This window comes from Oncorhynchus tshawytscha, linkage group LG01 (genome assembly GCF_018296145.1).
Source record: "Oncorhynchus tshawytscha isolate Ot180627B linkage group LG01, Otsh_v2.0, whole genome shotgun sequence".
NCBI classification, from domain to species: domain Eukaryota; kingdom Metazoa; phylum Chordata; class Actinopteri; order Salmoniformes; family Salmonidae; genus Oncorhynchus; species Oncorhynchus tshawytscha.
Window position 1 is genome coordinate 1,324,735 of NC_056429.1, and position 20,321 is coordinate 1,345,055.

The window sequence follows — 20,321 nt, forward strand, 5'->3', positions numbered from 1 at the left end:
TTTTGTGTGTCAGGTGGAATGACGTTGGGTCTGGGAGCCGCTACAGGCTTTCATGCCTCAGCCAGATTGCCAGTCTCCCCTACCTCCGCCGCTCATCAGGCTCTCATGCCTCAGTTGGATGACCAGGCTCCCCTGCCTCAGCCGGCACGTCGGGCTTTCATGCCTTCTTCGGATCGCCAGGCTCCCCTCTGTCCACTGGCTCGTCAGGCTCTCGTGCCTCAGTCGGATCGCCTGGCTCCCCTGTGTCCACTGGCTCGTCAGGCTCTCGTGCCTCAGTCGGATCGCCTGGCTCCCCTGTGTCCACTGGCTCGTCAGGCTCTCGTGCCTCAGTCGGATCGCCTGGCTCCCCTGTGTCCACTGGCTCGTCAGGCTCTTGTGCCTCAGTCGGATCGCCTGGCTCCCAGTCTGTCAGGTTCCAGCATCCTTGCCGGCGACATGTTCACACGCATCAGCAGGTGTGACCGTTCCGCTCCTGATCCCCGGATCGTCTCTTGGATTGGCGTCCTGTGGCTGGAGCCGAACATGCTGGAGAGTGGGTACCGTCAGGTATGCTCTCTCCGGTGCTCTAGGTTGCCATTCTCCTGTGTCTCAGCCGGATTGACAGGATTCCCTCGCCTCTGCAGAGTTGTCCGGTCTGCTCCTGATCCCCAGGATCGTCATTTTGGTCAGCGTCCTGCGGTTAGGAGCCGCTCATCTGGGAAGGGGTACTGTCATGTGTGTTCCCTCTCTGGCCTCTAGGTCACCAGGCTGCTCGTTACGGCGCTCACCTGAAGGGGGGTACTGTCACGTTCTGACCCTAGTTCTTGTGTTAATTGTTTGTTTTAGTTGGTCAGGACGTGAGTTGGGTGGGCATTCTATGTTTTGTGTTTCTAGGTTGTTTTTCTGTGTTCGGCCTAGTATGGTTCTCAATCAGAGGCAGGTGTCGTTAGTTGTCTCTGATTGAGAATCATACTTAGGTAGCCTGGGTTTCACTGTTTGTGAATTCAACGTTGGTGTCACGAATGTCGTTGTAAGGATTGTCGGACCAAAGTGGAGCGTGGTTCAACATATTTATTCACTGAACCGGCACCAAAAAAAACAATAAAGCACAAACGAAACGTGAAACTATGGCAACTAACCAAAAACAAGATCCCACAAAAAACCCAGTGGGAAAAGGCTGTCTAAATATGATCCCCAATCAGAGACAACGATAGACAGCTGCCTCTGATTGGGAACCATACCAGGCCAACATAGAAATACAAAAACTAGATTTACCCGCCCTAGTCACACCCCGACCTAACCAAATTAGAGAATAAAAGGCTAAGGTCAGGGCAGTCGGGTCTTCAGGCTACTCCAGTGAGTGTAATTGGCTCCAATTAGGAGTGGATAAATCATTAGAAGGAAGATATTCCCCTCTTTTCTACTAAAGGTATGTAATTAAAAATGTGTTTATTCTGTTGTTGGTTGTGATATTCATTAAAACATTTAAATACATTTTTTTTATTCCACTTTACATTATTTATGTATTTTTTGACTGACTCCCTACAGTACCCCCAGTTGAATACATCTGAATCAATGGATTCATCTTAAGATAGGTAGGTGAGACAACAACATATTTCCCTCAACAAACTATACCCTCGGTTGAATACCTCTGAAGGGAATATTTCCCTCAACAAAGGATTTGCCCAAGGTTGAATAGTTCTGAAACTATTTACCAACCGTCAGTCGTTGTAGGTAAAGACAAGAGCATTTATTTTGGGGAGGAGCCAACAAAGCAACGCTGTCATAGGTCATAGGTTGTGTGTAACTAGGCAACAGAAAAAGCCAAATGCCTTGCAACAGAAAAGGAAAATCAGTTCTTACTGAACAGTCAGATGTTATATTCTTATTGGAATAATTGGAATAATGTCCAGTTAGTGCCTCCCTGTTTCAGTTCATTTTCTTCCATTTGGTGCCTAACGAACACAGCCGTGGACAGAAAAGGTTGAATGGAATATGTAGAACAGTGTGTTTCTGAACCAGTGTCAGAAGGAGAGACCTACGGTTGGGTACTGGAGCTATTGTAACACTTAGAGGCCAGTTACCTACCTCCTGTGTGTGTGTGTGTGTGTGTGTGTGTGTGTGTGTGTGTGTGTGTGTGTGTGTGTGTGTGTGTGTGTGTGTGTGTGTGTGTGTGTGTGTGTGTGTGTGTGTGTGTGTGTGTGTGTGTGTGTGTGTGTGTTGAGACTATGCTGGTTGGTTTTGCAACCCAATCTCCGCGTCAGGGGTTCACTCATTACAGGATTACAGTGAAAGACTGAAAAGAAAAACACTCCTACTAAGTACTAACACTCCTGAGAAAACAGAGGCTGTATCCCACATGGCACCCTAGTCCCTACAGGGCCCATAGTGCTCTGGTAAATAATAGTGCAGTCTATATGGGGTAGGATGCCATTTGGGATGCCACCAGTGTCTGGACTAGGGGGCCAAATAAGCTCCTGAACAAAGAAAAGACAGGCCTGACAAATAAAGAGGTCGCTGAACAAAGAATGAAGCCTTGGAATGACATCAGAGGGATGCCGGCCTGATCATGCCAGACAGCTATCAGGTGTGTGTGTGTGTGTGTGTTTGTGTGTGTGTGTGTGTTTGTGTGTGTTTGTGTGTGTGTGTGTGTGTGTGTGTGTGTGTGTGTGTAGAGTTACTACTTACTACTAACTCCAACAGGTCCTTTGAAATGAAGCACCAGAAACAGAGACAAGATGTGTGTGTGTGTGTGTGTGTGTGTGTGTGTGTGTGTGTGTTGTGTGTGTGTGTGTGTCACTGAGTTACTGATAAAACTCCAAGAGGTGATTTGATCAATGAAGCACCTTGATAAAATAGAGGTGATTGGATCACTGATCCTTGATAAAAAAGGTGATTAGATCACTGATCCTTGATAAAATAAAGATGATGTATTACTGATCCTTGATAAAATAAAGATGATTGATCACTGATCCTTGATAAAATAAAGATGATTGTATTACTGATCCTTGATAAAATAGAGGTGATTAGATCACTGATCCTTGATAAAAAATAAAGATGATGTATTACTGATCCTTGATAAAAAAATAAAGATGATTGGATCACTGATCCTTGATAAAATAGAGGTGATTAGATCACTGATCCTTGATAAAATAAAGATGATGTATTACTGATCCTTGATAAAATAAAGATGATTATATTACTGATCCTTGATAAAATAGCAGTGATTGGATTACTGATCCTTGACAAAATAAAGATGATTGTATTACTGATCCTTGATAAAATAAAGATGATTATATTACTGATCCTTGATAAAATAGCAGTGATTGGATTACTGATCCTTGACAAAATAAAGATGATTGTATTACTGATCCTTGATAAAATAAAGATGATTATATTACTGATCCTTGATAAAATAGCGGTGATTGGATCACTGATCCTTGACAAAAAATGAGGCTGATTGGATTACTGATCCTTGATAAAATAAAGATGATTGTATTACTGATCCTTGACAAAATAAAGATGATTGTATTACTGATCCTTGACAAAATAAAGATGATTGGATCACTGATCCTTGACAAAAATTAAGCTGATTGGATTACTGATCCTTGACAAAATAGAGGTGATTGGACATCTGATCCTTGACAAAATAGAGGTGATTGGACATCTGATCCTTGACAAAATAGAGGTGATTGGACATCTGATCCTTGACAATATGGAGGTGATTGGATCACTGATCCTTGACAAAATAGAGGTGATTGGATCACTGATCCTTGACAAAATAGAGGTGATTGGACATCTGATCCTTGACAAAATAGAGGTGATTGGATCACTGATCCTTGACAATATGGAGGCGATTGGATCACTGATCCTTGACAATATGGAGGCGATTAGATCACTGATCCTTGACAATATGGAGGCGATTGGATCACTGATCCTCTACAAATCCTTCTTTAACAATCCAAACATGAACGGTATGTTTTAGCCTCCATCTCCAGCCATCTTTGGTCCTCTGTAACCCAGATGGTAGAGCATGGCTCTTGCAATACCAGGGTAGTGGGTTTGATTTCCAGGACCACATGTACGCAAGACTCTGGATAAAAGTGTCTGCTAAATGGCATATTATATATCTGGAACGCTAACAAACCCCTGCTAGTGGAATCAGAACTGTTTTAGGTTACAGGAAGAACATCATGACAACAATATACATTTCAGATACTTTGAGACTTTTGTATAAAAGTAATCTCAACAGTAACCTACAGCAGTAATCTCTACAGTAACCTACAGCAGTAATCCCAACAGTAACCTACAGCAGTAATCTCAACAGTAACCTACAGCAGTAATCTCAACATTAACCTACAGCAGTAATCTCTACAGTAACCTACAGCAGTAATCTCAACAGTAATCTACAGCAGTAATCTCAACAGTAACCTACAGCAGTAATCCCTACAGTAACCTACAGCAGTAATCCCTACAGTAACCTACAGCAGTAATCTACAGTAACCTACAGCAGTAATCTCAACAGTAACCTACAGCAGTAATCTCTACAGTAACCTACAGCAGTAATCTCAGTAACCTACAGTAACCTACAGCAGTAATCTCTACAGTAACCTACAGCAGTAATCTCAACAGTAACCTACAGCAGTAATCTCTACAGTAACCTACAGCAGTAATCTCAACAGTAACCTACAGCAGTAATCTCAGTAACCTACAGCAGTAATCTCTACAGTAACCTACAGCAGTAATCTCACAGTAACCTACAGCAGTAATCCCTACAGTAACCTACAGCAGTAATCTCAACCTACAGCAGTAATCTCAACAGTAACAGCAGTAATCTCAACAGTAACCTACAGCAGTAATCTCTACAGTAACCTACAGCAGTAATCTCAACAGTAACCTACAGCAGTAATCTCAACAGTAACCTACAGCAGTAATCTCTACAGTAACCTACAGCAGTAATCTCTACAGTAACCTACAGCAGTAATCCCAACAGTAACATACAGCAGTAATCTACAGCAGTAACCTACAGCAGTAATCTCTACAGTAACCTACAGCAGTAATCTCAACAGTAACCTACAGCAGTAATCTCAACAGTAACCTACAGCAGTAATCTCAACAGTAACCTACAGCAGTAATCTCAACAGTAACCTACAGCAGTAATCTCAACAGTAACCTACAGTAAGCAGTAATCTCAACAGTAACCTACAGCAGTAATCTCAACAGTAAACTACAGCAGTAATCTCAACAGTAACCTACAGCAGTAATCTCTACAGTAACCTACAGCAGTAATCTCAACAGTAACCTACAGCAGTAATCTCAACAGTAACCTACAGCAGTAATCTCAACAGTAACCTACAGCAGTAATCTCAACAGTAACCTACAGCAGTAATCTCTACAGTAACCTACAGCAGTAATCTCAACAGTAACCTACAGCAGTAATCTCAACAGTAACCTACAGCAGTAATCTCAACAGTAACCTACAGCAGTAATCTCACAGCAGTAACCTACAGCAGTAATCTCAACAGTAACCTAGCAGTAATCTCAACAGTAACCTACAGCAGTAATCTCTACAGTAACCTACAGCAGTAATCTCAACAGTAATCTACAGCAGTAATCTCAACAGTAATCTACACCAGTAACCTATAGCAGTAATCTCAACAGTAACCTACAGCAGTAATCTCTACAGTAACCTACAGCAGTAACCTCAACAGTAACCTACAGCAGTAATCTCAACAGTAATCTACAGCAGTAACCTACAGCAGTAATCTCTACAGTAATCTACACCAGTAACCTACAGCAGTAATCTCTACAGTAACCTACAGCAGTAATCTCAACAGTAACCTACAGCAGTAATCTCAACAGTAACCTACAGCAGTAATCTCAACAGTAACCTACAGCAGTAATCTCTACAGTAACCTACAGCAGTAATCTCAACAGTAACCTACAGCAGTAATCTCAACAGTAACCTACAGCAGTAATCTCAACAGTAACCTACAGCAGTAATCTCAACAGTAACCTACAGCAGTAATCTCAACAGTAACCTACAGCAGTAATCTCAACAGTAACCTACAGCAGTAATCTACAGTAACCTACAGCAGTAACAACAGTAACCTACAGCAGTAATCTCAACAGTAACCTACAGCAGTAATCTCAACAGTAACCTACAGCAGTAATCTCAACAGTAACCTACAGCAGTAATCTCAACAGTAACCTACAGCAGTAATCTCAACAGTAACCTACACAGCAGTAATCTCAACAGTAACCTACAGCAGTAATCTCAACAGTAACCTACAGCAGTAATCTCAACAGTAACCTACAGCAGTAATCTCAACAGTAACCTACAGCAGTAATCTCAACAGTAACCTACAGCAGTAATCTCAACAGTAACCTACAGCAGTGCAATCTCAACAGTAACCTACAGCAGTAATCTCAACAGTAACCTACAGCAGTAATCTCAACAGTAACCTACAGCAGTAATCTCTACAGTAACCTACAGCAGTAATCTCAACAGTAACCTACAGCAGTAATCTCAACAGTAACCTACAGCAGTAATCTCAACAGTAACCTACAGCAGTAATCTCAACAGTAACCTACAGCAGTAATCTCAACAGCACTATCAACAAGGCAGGTCCAACAGGCCCTAGTTTTGTTGCAGCTGGACTACTGTTCAGACGTGTGGTCAGATGCTACAAAGAGGTTATCACTGAGTTGTCTGTTTGAACTACTGGCACACAGCTCAGACACCCAACATACCCCACTATGGAAGGTGCACAGTACTATGGAAGGTGCACAGTACTACATAGAGCCATGACTACATGGAACTCTATTCCACAGTACTACATAGAGCCATGACTACATGGAACTCTATTCCACAGTACTACATAGAGCCATGACTACATGGAACTCTATTCCACAGTACTACATAGAGCCATGACTACATGGAACTCTATTCCACAGTACTACATAGAGCCATGACTACATGGAACTCTATTCCACAGTACTACATAGAGCCATGACTACATGGAACTCTATTCCACAGTACTACATAGAGCCATGACTACATGGAACTCTATTCCACAGTACTACATAGAGCCATGACTACATGGAACTCTATTCCACAGTACTACATAGAGCCATGACTACATGGAACTCTATTCCACAGTACTACATAGAGCCATGACTACATGGAACTCTATTCCACAGTACTACATAGAGCCATGACTACATGGAACTCTATTCCACAGTACTACATAGAGCCATGACTACATGGAACTCTATTCCACAGTACTACATAGAGCCATGACTACATGGAACTCTATTCCACAGTACTACATAGAGCCATGACTACATGGAACTCTATTCCACAGTACTACATAGAGCCATGACTACATGGAACTCTATTCCACAGTACAGGTAGAGCTGATGACTACATGTAACTCTATTCCACATTTAAAAACAGATAAAAATACAGTACTCATGGAGCCATGACATGGAACTATTGAAGCCAGACACACACCTATTACAATAGAGCCATGACTACATGGAACTCTATTCCACACACACATAGAACATGACTACATGGAACACTAAACACACATGTACACATGGATTTTGAGTTGTAGATATTTTGGGGTAGAGTATGGGCCTGAGGGCAGACACGTAATATGTTGTTAAATCTGTTGTCAATCTATTGTATTTTTTTATTTTTATTGTATAAACTGCCTTAATTTTGCTGGACCCCAGGAATAGTAGCTGCTGCCTCGGCAGGAACTAATGGGGATCCATAACAAACCCCAGGAAGAGTAGCTGCTGCCTTGGCAGGAACTAATGGGGATCCATAACAAACCCCAGGAAGAGTAGCTGCTGCCTTGGCAGGAACTAATGGGGATCCATAATAAACCCCAGGAAGAGTAGCTGCTGCCTTGGAACTCTTTTCCACAGGAACTAATGGGGATCCATAACAAACCCCAGGAAGAGTAGGGCTGCTGCCTTAGGCCCAGGAACACACATGGGGATCCATGAACATATACGCACTAAAACCCCAGGAAGTTGTAGATATTTTGGGCTGCTGCCTTGGCCTGAGGGATCCAGACACGTAATATGTTGTTAAATCTGGATCCATTTTTATTGTATAAACCCCAGGAAGAGTAGCTGCTGCCTTGGCAGGAACTAATGGGGATCCATAATAAACCCCAGGAAGAGTAGCTGCTGCCTTGGCAGGAACTAATGGGGATCCATAACAAACCCCAGGAAGAGTAGCTGCTGCCTTGGCAGGAACTAATGGGGATCCATAACAAACCCCAGGAAGAGTAGCTGCTGCCTTGGCAGGAACTAATGGGGATCCATAACAAACCCCAGGAAGAGTAGCTGCTGCCTTGGCAGGAACTAATGGGGATCCATAATGAACCCCAGGAAGAGTAGCTGCTGCCTTGGCAGGAACTAATGGGGATCCATAATAAACCCCAGGAAAAGTATCTGCTGCCTTGGCAGGAACTAATGGGGATCCATAATAAACCCCAGGAAGAGTAGCTGCTGCCTTGGCAGGAACTAATGGGGATCCATAATAAACCCCAGGAAGAGTAGCTGCTGCCTTGGCAGGAACTAATGGGGATCCATAATAAACCCCAGGAAGAGTAGCTGCTGCCTTGGCAGGAACTAATGGGGATCCATAATAAACCCCAGGTTTTTTTCAGCATTAAGGGGACATCCTTTCATAGCAGTGAAGACGCGCCACACTGTTAAAAACCTCCTGAAGACAATGTGGCACAATACTACTAAATAGGATCCAGGCTTTATCTATAAGAGGGAATCTGATTTAAATGGACCCTGTGCTGCTGTGGATTCAGACAGGCACAATTTCACTATTGTATCAACAAGGGTTGGGCTCAATTAAAATGGTCAATTCAGGAAGTAAACACAAATAACAATTCAATAATTTAAAAAAAGGCTTCTTTAAGAAGGTTTATCAACTTCTGAATTTTAAATTGAAATCTCTTCCTGAATTCCCTCCCCCGATTGTAATAGAGCCTAACCCTGGTATCAGCTTGGCTTCAAGGCTAGTGAAGTGTCTATAAGATAGATGCTCCTTCTAATGGCTTCATATTCACCATCATCACTCAGTCAGGGCCCCTGCTCGGGGTCTCTGGTGAACCCTTAGGAACCCCTTAACATCCTCCTCGGTCTCCATGGTGTCAGTGGGACACCCAGTTTAACACAGCAAAGCTTTTCAACTCTGGATGAGACAGGCGACAGAAACAGCTGTCCTCTCATTAAAACAAGAGATCAGACGTCCATCTGTCCTCTCATTAAAATAGGAGATCAGATGTCCATCTGCCCTCTCATTAAAACAGGAGATCAGACATCCATCTGCCCTCTCATTAAAAAAGGAGATCAGATGTCCATCTGCCCTCTCATTAAAACAGGAGAGGAGACGTCCATCTGTCCTCTCATTAAAACAGGAGATCAGACGTCCATCTGTCCTCTCATTAAAACAGGAGATCAGACGTCCATCTGCCCTCTCATTAAAACAGGAGAACAGACGTCCATCTGCCCTCTCATTAAAACAGGAGATCAGACGTCCATCTGTCCTCTCATTAAAACAGGAGATCAGACGTCCATCTGTCCTCTCATTAAAACAGGAGATCAGACGTCCATCTGCCCTCTCATTAAAACAGGAGATCAGACGTCCATCTGTCCTCTTATTAAAACAGGAGATCAGACGTCCATCTGTCCTCTCATTAAAACAGGAGATCAGACGTCCATCTGCCCTTTCATTAAAACAGGAGATCAGACGTCCATCTGTCCTCTTATTAAAACAGGAGATCAGACGTCCATCTGTCCTCTCATTAAAACAGGAGATCAGACGTCCATCTGTCCTCTCATTAAAACAGGAGATCAGACGTCCATCTTGTGGATGAGACAGGGGACAGAAACAGCTGTCCTCTCATTAAAACAAACATGTTCAGAGTTGAATTGGATAAGCACCCTAAAGAAAATGCGTTTCGTAACGGCATAATGTATCGTTAACATAAAATTGGTATTCAGATGTAGGCTTATCTCACTACGTATTTGGTTATTATTAATACGATTGTCAGGGTATTTACCTTTGTAGATTAGTGAAAACTAAATTGAACCCGTTTTGTATAATTACTAACGCTTGTACAGTCAGGCCAACAGAGAAAGGGTTTCATTATCAAAGGCTTTCTCTCTCTCTGCTCTCTATAGCGATCCTCGCTATATGAGCCACATTACAATTCCCACCAAGTGGTGTAGGGTGTTGGACTTTCATGCCAGAGACCTGAGTTCGCTTCCTGTTCGCTACAATATTCTGGATTATGTTTGATAAAGACACCATCTTCCAGAGCCTTTGATGTGTCCTGTGGTTTGATCTCAGATCTCTCTCTCGTCCCTGTAACAATGGCTCTTTCAGCTTGCCACCTGTCTGCCTCACATTCCTGTCCACGACACAGGTGAGGGAACCATTTGTGTCCTGCTGCCTGAGGGAAATAGAACCCTGGCTTTCACATGAATCCCTCTTTCCCACACAAGTAGAGACATGTTGCAATTTGAGTAATTATTTTTTGATGACATGGAATCGTAATCTCAATTGTAGTAGGCCTGCTCTGCCATGCATGATTTAAAAAAATGGAGATCATTAAATTGTGATGCGCATTTTCTCGTCGGGAGTACAGCATCAGCGCATGTTGTGACTAATTGAAACGTTAATAAATGATCCCATTATCTCACCCGAAATAAGGTCTGAATACAGAACAAGTAGTAAAAGAGGCGTAAATGAGATGGTCCGCGCGCGCCTCATACCAAATTACACGTTGGGAAGAAAATAAGAGCAAACATTTTATAGTCGTGGGAAAGGTAAAGACGTGATCAAATATGTATTATTTTATAAGTTATAATTACATCCTACTGATATCTCCAATTGTGTTTTTTAATTACAAAAACTATTTCGAAATAGCATAACGGAAGCCTATAAAAAAACGAAATAGGTGTAGCCAGTCTGCATGAGACAGGAGGCGAAGAGCCATTAACAGACTGTTCTTATCAGATCAAGTTGGCACACTTTCATAACAGCCCTGCACTTGGAATTTAATCTAAATATAGGCTACAGTTGTGTAGCAGTGGATAGTATCTGATTTATTACAAGCAGTTTTGATTGATACACTTTCAGAGTCCATTTGCACTGAGAATTAAATAAAATGTCTGACATGCCCTTGTCCCAAAGAAACACATCATTTGAACTTTGAATATGAAACCATATTGTAGTTGTGACATTGTACACAGTAAAATGCAATGAATGAAGTTTACTATAGAATCATGTATAGTCAATGAAATTACCTTTTAATATCCTGGACCCCTCTCTTCCCCCCTTGTGATGTTCTCTTGGTTTGGACAGCATGAAATAATTATCCCTAATATGACCAAGAGGTAAATCCTCCACGCCTGACAAACAACTCCCACATGGCAAAGCCAATCAATGATTAGATACACAAAACAAAACCCCTTCAAGAGCAATACGTCTGAGGTGTCCCAAAATGGCACACTAGTCCTTGTGTAGTGCACTACTTTACCCTATGGGCTCTGATCAAAAGTAGTGCACTACATTGGGAATAGGGTGCCATTTGGGATGGAGCCTTGATGTTATCTGAACCTGAGAAGGTCCAGTAATCTCTTTGGGACTTTGACCGATCTTCTTGTAGTGGGACACAACAGCTTAGCTCTGTGCCGTTGGGCAAGCGCCTGTGTCCTAAAAGACTCCCTATTCCCTATTGAGCGCACTACTTTTGACCAGGACCCATAGGGAATAGGGTGCCGTTTGGGATGTAGTCAACAACAGTTGAAAGTACAGCAGGACGAAGGAATGTACACTACATGGCCAAAAGTATGTGGACATGCCTTCAAATGAGTGGATTCGGCTATTTCAGCCACACCTGTGCTGACAGGTGTATTGAATCAAGGACACAGCCATGCAATCTCCATAGACAAACATTGGCAGTAGCATGGCCTTACTTGAAAAGCTCAGTGACTTTCAACGTGGCACCATTATAGGATGCCACCTTTCCAACAATTCAGTTTTTTAAATTTCTACACTGCTAGAGCTGCCCCGATCAACTGTAAGTGCTGTTATTGTGAAGTGGAAACGTCTAGGAGCAACAACGGCTCAGTCACAAAGTGGTAGACCACACAAACTCACAGAACGGGACCGCCGAGTGCTGAAGCGCATAGTGCGTATAAATGTTTGTTTTTATTAAATAGTCACCATTTTACCAAAAGTATTGGGACAAATTCACTGTGTATTATATTGGGTTATTTTATTGAGGTTATTCGATTTTTAAGAAATGTTTTTAGCAAATGTCTTTTCTTATTTAAATAAACCCTCATCATTGTTGGTTAAGGGCTTATAAGTAAAGCATTTCACCCTTTGTATTCGGCACAGGAGACAAATATAATTTGATCTGATTTTAAACACTATTATTGCACACCAAGAGAGTCCATACAACTTATTATGTGACTTGTTAAGCACACTACTGAACTTATTTAGGCTTGCTATACAAAGGGGTTGAAAACTTATTGACTGAAGACATTTCAGCTTTTCATTTTATTGTAGGGTACTGTGTGTAGGCCAGTGACACAACATGTAATTGTAATCTGTTTTAAATTCAGGCTGTAACACAACAAAATGTGGAAAAAGTCAAGTGGTGTGAATACTTCCTGAAGGCCCTGTATCTTGTGGAAGTGGTTGAACTCACACAGCAGAGCTGGTTTTATGATTCTATTTGCTTTAGCCAGCATTGTCTGAGACAGCTAGTGAAATTCCATGATGTGTTTACCTTCCAGACCACAGCAGCGTTGGCCCTGGTCTCTAGCTGCAGCAACAAGAGATCACACATCCCTCCAGTGGTCATAATAACTCTCAGGATCAATCACACAAGCCAGTCTTACAGAAAAAAGTGTTCTCTCGTCTCCTCTGGTCTCGTCTCGTCTCTTCTATACTATAATGCAGAGCACAGGAGAGGAGTAAAAGTGGAGGAGAAGGTTTTGGATCTTGTGGTTGAGTTGGTCAACATTCTGTTAAACCAGGTGGGATGGAATGTTCTGGTCTTGACCGAGGAGAACCCTCTCCTAGAACACTCTAGCACAGGTGTACAGTTGACAGTCAATCGCAGTGGTCAACTAGACCAACTCAGGTTGAGGTCTACACCTGCAACAGGTTCACCTTCAGGCTGGTTGAGGTCCACACCTGCAACAGGTTCACCTTCAGGCTGGATGAGGTCCACACCTGGAACAGGTTCACCTTCAGGCTGGTTGAGGTCCACACCTGCAACAGGTTCACCTTCAGGCTGGTTGAGGTCCACACCTGCAACAGGTTCACCTTCAGGCTGGATGAGGTCCACACCTGCAACAGGTTCACCTTCAGGTTGGTTGAGGTCCACACCTGCAACAGGTTCACCTTCAGGCTGGATGAGGTCCACACCTGCAACAGGTTCACCTTCAGGCTGGTTGAGGTTCACACCTGGAACAGGTTCACCTTCAGGCTGGTTGAGGTCCACACCTTCAGCTTTGACTGTCTTTGTCTACGCTGTGACTGGCCTACATTGTGGAAGGCTGGTCTACACTGTCTCTGGAAGGTCAACACCGTCTCTGGCTGGTCTACACTGTCTCTGGCTGGTCTACACTGTCTCTGGCTGGTCTACACTGTCTCTGGAAGGTCTACATCGTCTCTGGCTGGTCTACACCATCTCTGGCTGGTCTACACTGTCTCTGGAAGGTCTACACCGTCTCTGGCTGGTCTACACCGTCTCTGGCTGGGCTACACCGTCTCTGGCTGGTCTACACTGTCTCGGGCTGGTCTACACCATCTCTGGCTGGTCTACACCATCTCTGGCAGGTCTACGCTGTGACCAGCTTTGTATACGCTGTGACTGACTGGTCTACTCGGTCTCTGGTTGGTCTAAAATGCTCTGGTTGGTCTAAAATGTCTCTGGCTGGTCTGAAATGTCTCTGGCTGGTCTGAAATGTCTCTGGCTCGTCTAAAATTTTCTGGTTGGTCTAAAATGTCTCTGGCTGGTCTGAAATGTCTCTGGTTGGTCTAAAATTTCTCTGGCTGGTCTAAAATGCTCTGGTTGGTCTAAAATGACTCTGGCTGGTCTGAAATGTCTCTGGCTGGTCTAAAATGTCTCTGGCTGGTCTACACCCTACTTGACCCTCTCCTAGACCCTCTCCTAGACCCAATACCACCACTACACTCCATGACCCTTTCCTAGACCCTCTCCTAGACCCAATACCACCACAACTCTCCTTGACCTTCTCCTAGACCCAATACCACCACTACTCTCCTTGACCCTCTCCTAGACCCTCTCCTAGACCCAATACCACCACTACTCTCCTAGACCCTCTCATAGACCCAATACCACCACTACTCTCCTAGACCCAATACCACCACTACTCTCCTAGACCCAATACCACCACTACTCTCCTAGACCCAATACCACCACTACTCTCCTAGACCCAATACCACCATTACTCTCCATGACCCTCTCCTAGACCCTCTCCTAGACCCAATACCACCACTACTCTCCTAGACCCAATACCACCACTACTCCACAGGACCCAATACCATCACAACTCTCCTATACCCAATACCACCACTAATCTCCTAGACCCTCTCCTAGACCCAATACCACCACTACTCTCCTAGACCCAATACCACCACTACTCCACAAGACCCAATACCATCACAACTCTCCTATACCCAATACCACCACTACTCTCCTAGACCCAATACCACCACTACTCTCCTAGACCCAATAACACCACCACTCTCCTAGACCCAATACCACCACTACTCTCCTAGACCCAATACCACCACTACTCTCCTAGACCCTCTCCTTGACCCAATACCACCACTACTCTCCTAGACCCAATACCACCACTACTCTCCTTGACCCTCTCCTGGACCCAATACCACCTCTACTCTCCTAGACCCAATACCACCACCACTCTCCTAGACCCTCTCCTAGACCCAATACCACCACTACTCTCCTAGACCCAATACCACCACTACTCTCCTAGACCCAATACCACCACTACTCTCCTAGACCCAATACCACCACTACTCTCATAGACCCAGTACCACCACTACTCTCCTAGACCCAATACCACCACTACTTTCCTAGAACCTCTCCTAGACCCAATACCACCACTACTCTCCTAGACCCAATAACACCACTACTCTCCTAGACCCAATACCACCACTACTCTCCTAGACCCTCTCATAGACCCAATACCACCACTACTCTCCTAGACCCAATACCACCACTACTCTCCTAGACCCAATACCACCACTACTCTCCTAGACCCAATACCACCATTACTCTCCATGACCCTCTCCTAGACCCTCTCCTAGACCCAATACCACCACTACTCTCCTAGACCCAATACCACCACTACTCCACAGGACCCAATACCATCACAACTCTCCTATACCCAATACCACCACTAATCTCCTAGACCCTCTCCTAGACCCAATACCACCACTATTCTGCTAGACCAAATACCACCACTACTCTCATAAACCCTCTCCTAGACCCAATACCACCACTACTCACCTAGACCCTCTCCTAGACCCCTATACCACCACTACTCTCCTAGACCCAATACCACCACTACTCTCCTAGACCCAATACCACCACTACTCTCCTAAACCCAATACCACCACTACTCTCCTAGACCCAATACCACCACTACTCTCCTAGACCCAATACCACCACCACCCTCCTAGACCCAATACCACCACTACTCTCCTAGACCCAATACCACCACTACTCTCCTAGACCCTCTCCTTGACCCAATACCACCACTACTCTCCTAGACCCAATAACACCACTACTCTCCTAGACCCAATACCACCACTACTCTCCTAGACCCTCTCCTAGACTCAATACCACCACTACTCTCCTAGACCCAATACCACCACTACTCTCCTAGATCCAATACCACCATTACTCTCCTCTCAATTCAACGGCTCAGACACAAGAGGTATGTGGCAGGGTCTACAGTCAATCACGGACTACAGGAAGAAACCCAGCCCAGTCACGGACCAGGATGTCTTGCTCCCAGGCAGACTAAATAACTTTTTTGCCCGCTTTGAGGACAATACAGTGCCACTGACACGGCCTGCAACGGAAACATGCGGTCTCTCCTTCACTGCAGCCGAAGTGAGTAAGACATTTAAACGTGTTAACCCTCGCAAGGCTGCAGGCCCAGACGGCATCCCCAGCCGCGCCCTCAGAGCATGCGCAGACCAGCTGGCCGGTGTGTTTACGGACATATTCAATCAATCCCTATACCAGTCTACTGTTCCCACATGCTTCAAGAGGGCCACCATTGTTCCTGTTCCCAAGAAAGCTAAGGTAACTGAGCTAAACGACTCCCGCCCCGTAGCACTCACATCCGTCATCATGAAGTGCTTTGAGAGACTAGTCAAGGACCATATCACCTCCACCCTACCTGACACCCTTGACCCACTCCAATTTGCTTACCGCCCAAATAGGTCCACAGACGATGCAATCTCAACCACACTGCACACTGCCCTAACCCATCTGGACAAGAGGAATACCTATGTGAGAATGCTGTTCATCGACTACAGCTCGGCATTCAACACCATAGTACCCTCCAAGCTCGTCATCAAGCTCGAGACCCTGGGTCTCGACCCCGCCCTGTGCAACTGGGTACTGGACTTCCTGACGTGCCGCCCCCAGGTGGTGAGGGTAGGCAACAACATCTCCTCCCCGCTGATCCTCAACACTGGGGCCCCACAAGGGTGCGTTCTGAGCCCTCTCCTGTACTCCCTGTTCACCCACGACTGCGTGGCCATGCACGCCTCCAACTCAATCATCAAGTTTGCGGACGACACAACAGTGGTAGGCTTGATTACCAACAACGACGAGACGGCCTACAGGGAGGAGGTGAGGGCCCTCGGAGTGTGGTGTCAGGAAAATAACCTCACACTCAACGTCAACAAAACTAAGGAGATGATTGTGGACTTCAGGAAACAGCAGAGGGAACACCCCCATCCACATCGATGGAACAGTAGTGGAGAGGGTATCAAGTTTTAAGTTCCTCGGCATACACATCACAGACAAACTGAATTGGTCCACTCACACAGACAGCATCGTGAGGAAGGCGCAGCAGCGCCTCTTCAACCTCAGGAGGCTGAAGAAATTCGGCTTGTCACCAAAAGCACTCACAAACTTCTACAGATGCACAATCGAGAGCATCCTGGCGGGCTGTATCACCGCCTGGTATGGCAACTGCACCGCCCTCAACCGTAAGGCTCTCCAGAGGGTAGTGAGGTCTGCACAACGCATCACCGGGGCAAACTACCTGCCCTCCAGGACACCTACACCACCCGATGCTACAGGAAGGCCATAAAGATCATCAAGGACATCAACCACCCGAGCCACTGCCTGTTCACCCCGCTGCCATCCAGAAGGCGAGGTCAGTACAGGTGCATCAAAGCTGGGACCGAGAGACTGAAAAACAGCTTCTATCTCAAGGCCATCAGACTGTTAAACAGCCACCACTAACATTGAGTGGCTACTGCCAACACACTGTCAATGACACTGACTCTACTCCAGCCACTTTAATCATGGGAATTGATGGGAAATGTTGTAAATATATCACTAGCCACTTTAAACAATGCTACCTTATATAATGTTACTTACCCTACATTGTTCATCTCATGCATACGTTGATACTGTACTCTACATCATCGACTGCATCCTTATGTAATACATGTATCACTAGCCACTTTAACTATGCCACTTGGTTTACATACTTATCTCATATGTATATACTGTACTCGATATCATCTACTGTATCTTGCCTATGCTGCTCTGTACCATCACTCATTCATATATCCTTATGTACATATTCTTTATCCCCTTACACTGTGTATGACAGTAGTTTTTTTTGGAATTGTTAGTTAGATTACTTGCTCGTTATTACTGCATTGTCGGAACTAGAAGCACAAGCATTTCGCTACACTCGCATTAACATCTGCTAACCATGTGTATGTGACAAATAAAATTTGATTTGATTTGATTTGATTTGACTCTCTCCTGGACCCAATACCACCTCTACTCTCCTAGACCCAATACCACCACTACTCTCCTAGACCCAATACCACCACTACTCTCCTAGACCCAATACCACCACTACTCTCCTAGACCCAATACCACCACTACTCTCCTAGACCCAATACCACCACTACTCTCCTAGATCCAATACCACCATTACTCTCCTAGACCCAATACCACCACTACTCTCCTAGACCCAATACCACCACTACTCTCATAGACCCAGTACCACCACTACTCTCCTAGACCCAATACCACCACTACTTTCCTAGAACCTCTCCTAGACCCAATACCACCACTACTCTCCTAGACCCAATAACACCACTACTCTCCTAGACCCAATACCACCACTACTCTCCTAGACCCTCTCCTAGACTCAATACCACCACTACTCTCCTAGACCCTCTCCTAGACCCAATACCACCACTACTCTCCTAGACCCAATACCACCACTACTCTCCTAGACCCAATACCACCACTACTCTCCTAGACCCTCTCCTAGACCCAATACCACCACTACTCTCCTAGACCCAATACCACCACTACTCTCCTAGACCCTCTCCTAGACCCAATACCACCACTACTCTCCTAGACCCAATACCACCACTACTCTCATACACCCAATACCACCACTACTCTCCTAGACCCTCTCCTAGACCCAATACCATCACTACTCTCCTAGACCAAATACCACCACTACTCTACTAGACCCAATACCATCACTACTCTCCTAGACCCAATACAACCACTACTCTCCTAGAACCAATACCACCACTTCTCTCCTAGACCCAATACTACCACTACTCCACAGGACCCAATACCACCACTACTCTCCTAGACCCAATACCACCACTACTCTCCTAGACCCAATACCACCACTACTCTCCTAGACCCTCTCCTAGACCCAATACCACCACTACTCTCCTAGACCCAATATCACCACTACTCTCCTAGACCCAATGCCACCTCGAGTCTACACGTGACCCCGCTGTTAGGGTCGTTGCTGGTTTGAACAATAAACGTCTACCCAGTGTGCAGTGGGCCCTCCCAGCTGTCTGTCTCTAAACATGTCTACCCAGTATGCAGTGGGCCCTCCCAGCTGTCTGTCTCTAAACACATCTACCCAGTATGCAGTGGGTCCTCCCAGCCGTCTCTCTACACACGTCTACCCAGTGTGCAGTGGCCCCTCCCAGCTATCTCTCTAAACACGTCTACCCAGTATGCAGTGGGCCCTCCCAGCCGTCTCTCTACACATGTCTACCCAGTATGCAGTGGACCCTCCCAGCTGTCTGTCTCTAAACGCGTCTACCCAGTATGCAGTGGGCCCTCCCAGCTGTCTGTCTCTAAACACGTCTACCCAGTATGCAGTGGGCCCTCCCAGCTGTCTCTCTACACATGTCTACCCAGTATGCAGTGGGCCCTCCCAGCTGTCTGTCTCTAAACACCTCTACCCAGTATGCAGTGGGCCCTCCCAGCTGTCTGTCTCTAAACACCTCTACCCAGTATGCAGTGGGCCCTCCCAGCTGTCTGTCTCTAAACACCTCTACCCAGTATGCAGTGGGCCCTCCCAGCTGTCTGTCTCTAAACACCTCTACCCAGTATGCAGTGGGCCCTCCCAGCTGTCTGTCTCTAAACACCTCTACCCAGTATGCAGTGGGCCCTCCCAGCTGTCTCTCTACACACGTCTACCCAGTATGCAGTGGGCCCTCCCAGCTGTCTGTCTCTAAACACATCTACCCAGTATGCAGGTGGCCCTCCCAGCTGTCTGTCTCTAAACACGTCTACCCAGTATGCAGTGGGCCCTCCCAGCTGTCTCTCTAAACACGTCTACCCAGTATGCAGTGGGCCCTCCCAGCTGTCTGTCTCTAAACACATCTACCCAGTATGCAGGTGGCCCTCCCAGCTGTCTGTCTCTAAACACGTCCTCCCAGCTGTCTCTCTACACACGTCTACCCAGTATGCAGTGGGCCCTCCCAGCTGTCTCTCTACACACGTCTACCCAGTATGCAGTGGGCCCTCCCAGCTGTCTGTCTCTAAACACGTCCTCCCAGCTGTCTCTCTAAACACGTCTACCCAGTATGCAGTGGGCCCTCCCAGCTGTCTCTCTACACACGTCTACCCAGTATGCAGTGGACCCTCCCAGCTGTCTGTCTCTAAACACGTCTACCCAGTATGCAGTGGGCCCTC

The 20,321-nt window shown here is 45.5% G+C and overlaps 1 protein-coding gene across 2 annotated transcripts in view; it reads right to left on the bottom strand.

Annotated features, from left to right (window-relative positions):
* The window catches only part of stra6 (signaling receptor and transporter of retinol STRA6), a 106,196-nt gene extending 94,765 nt beyond the window's left edge, over positions 1–11,431 (bottom strand). For both annotated transcript variants that reach the window (XM_042328897.1, XM_042328669.1), the window contains exon 1: positions 11,332–11,431. The gene's annotated coding sequence lies outside the window, so the exon portion shown is untranslated. The remainder of the gene's footprint in view (positions 1–11,331) is intronic.
* Positions 11,432–20,321: the final 8,890 nt, after the last annotated feature.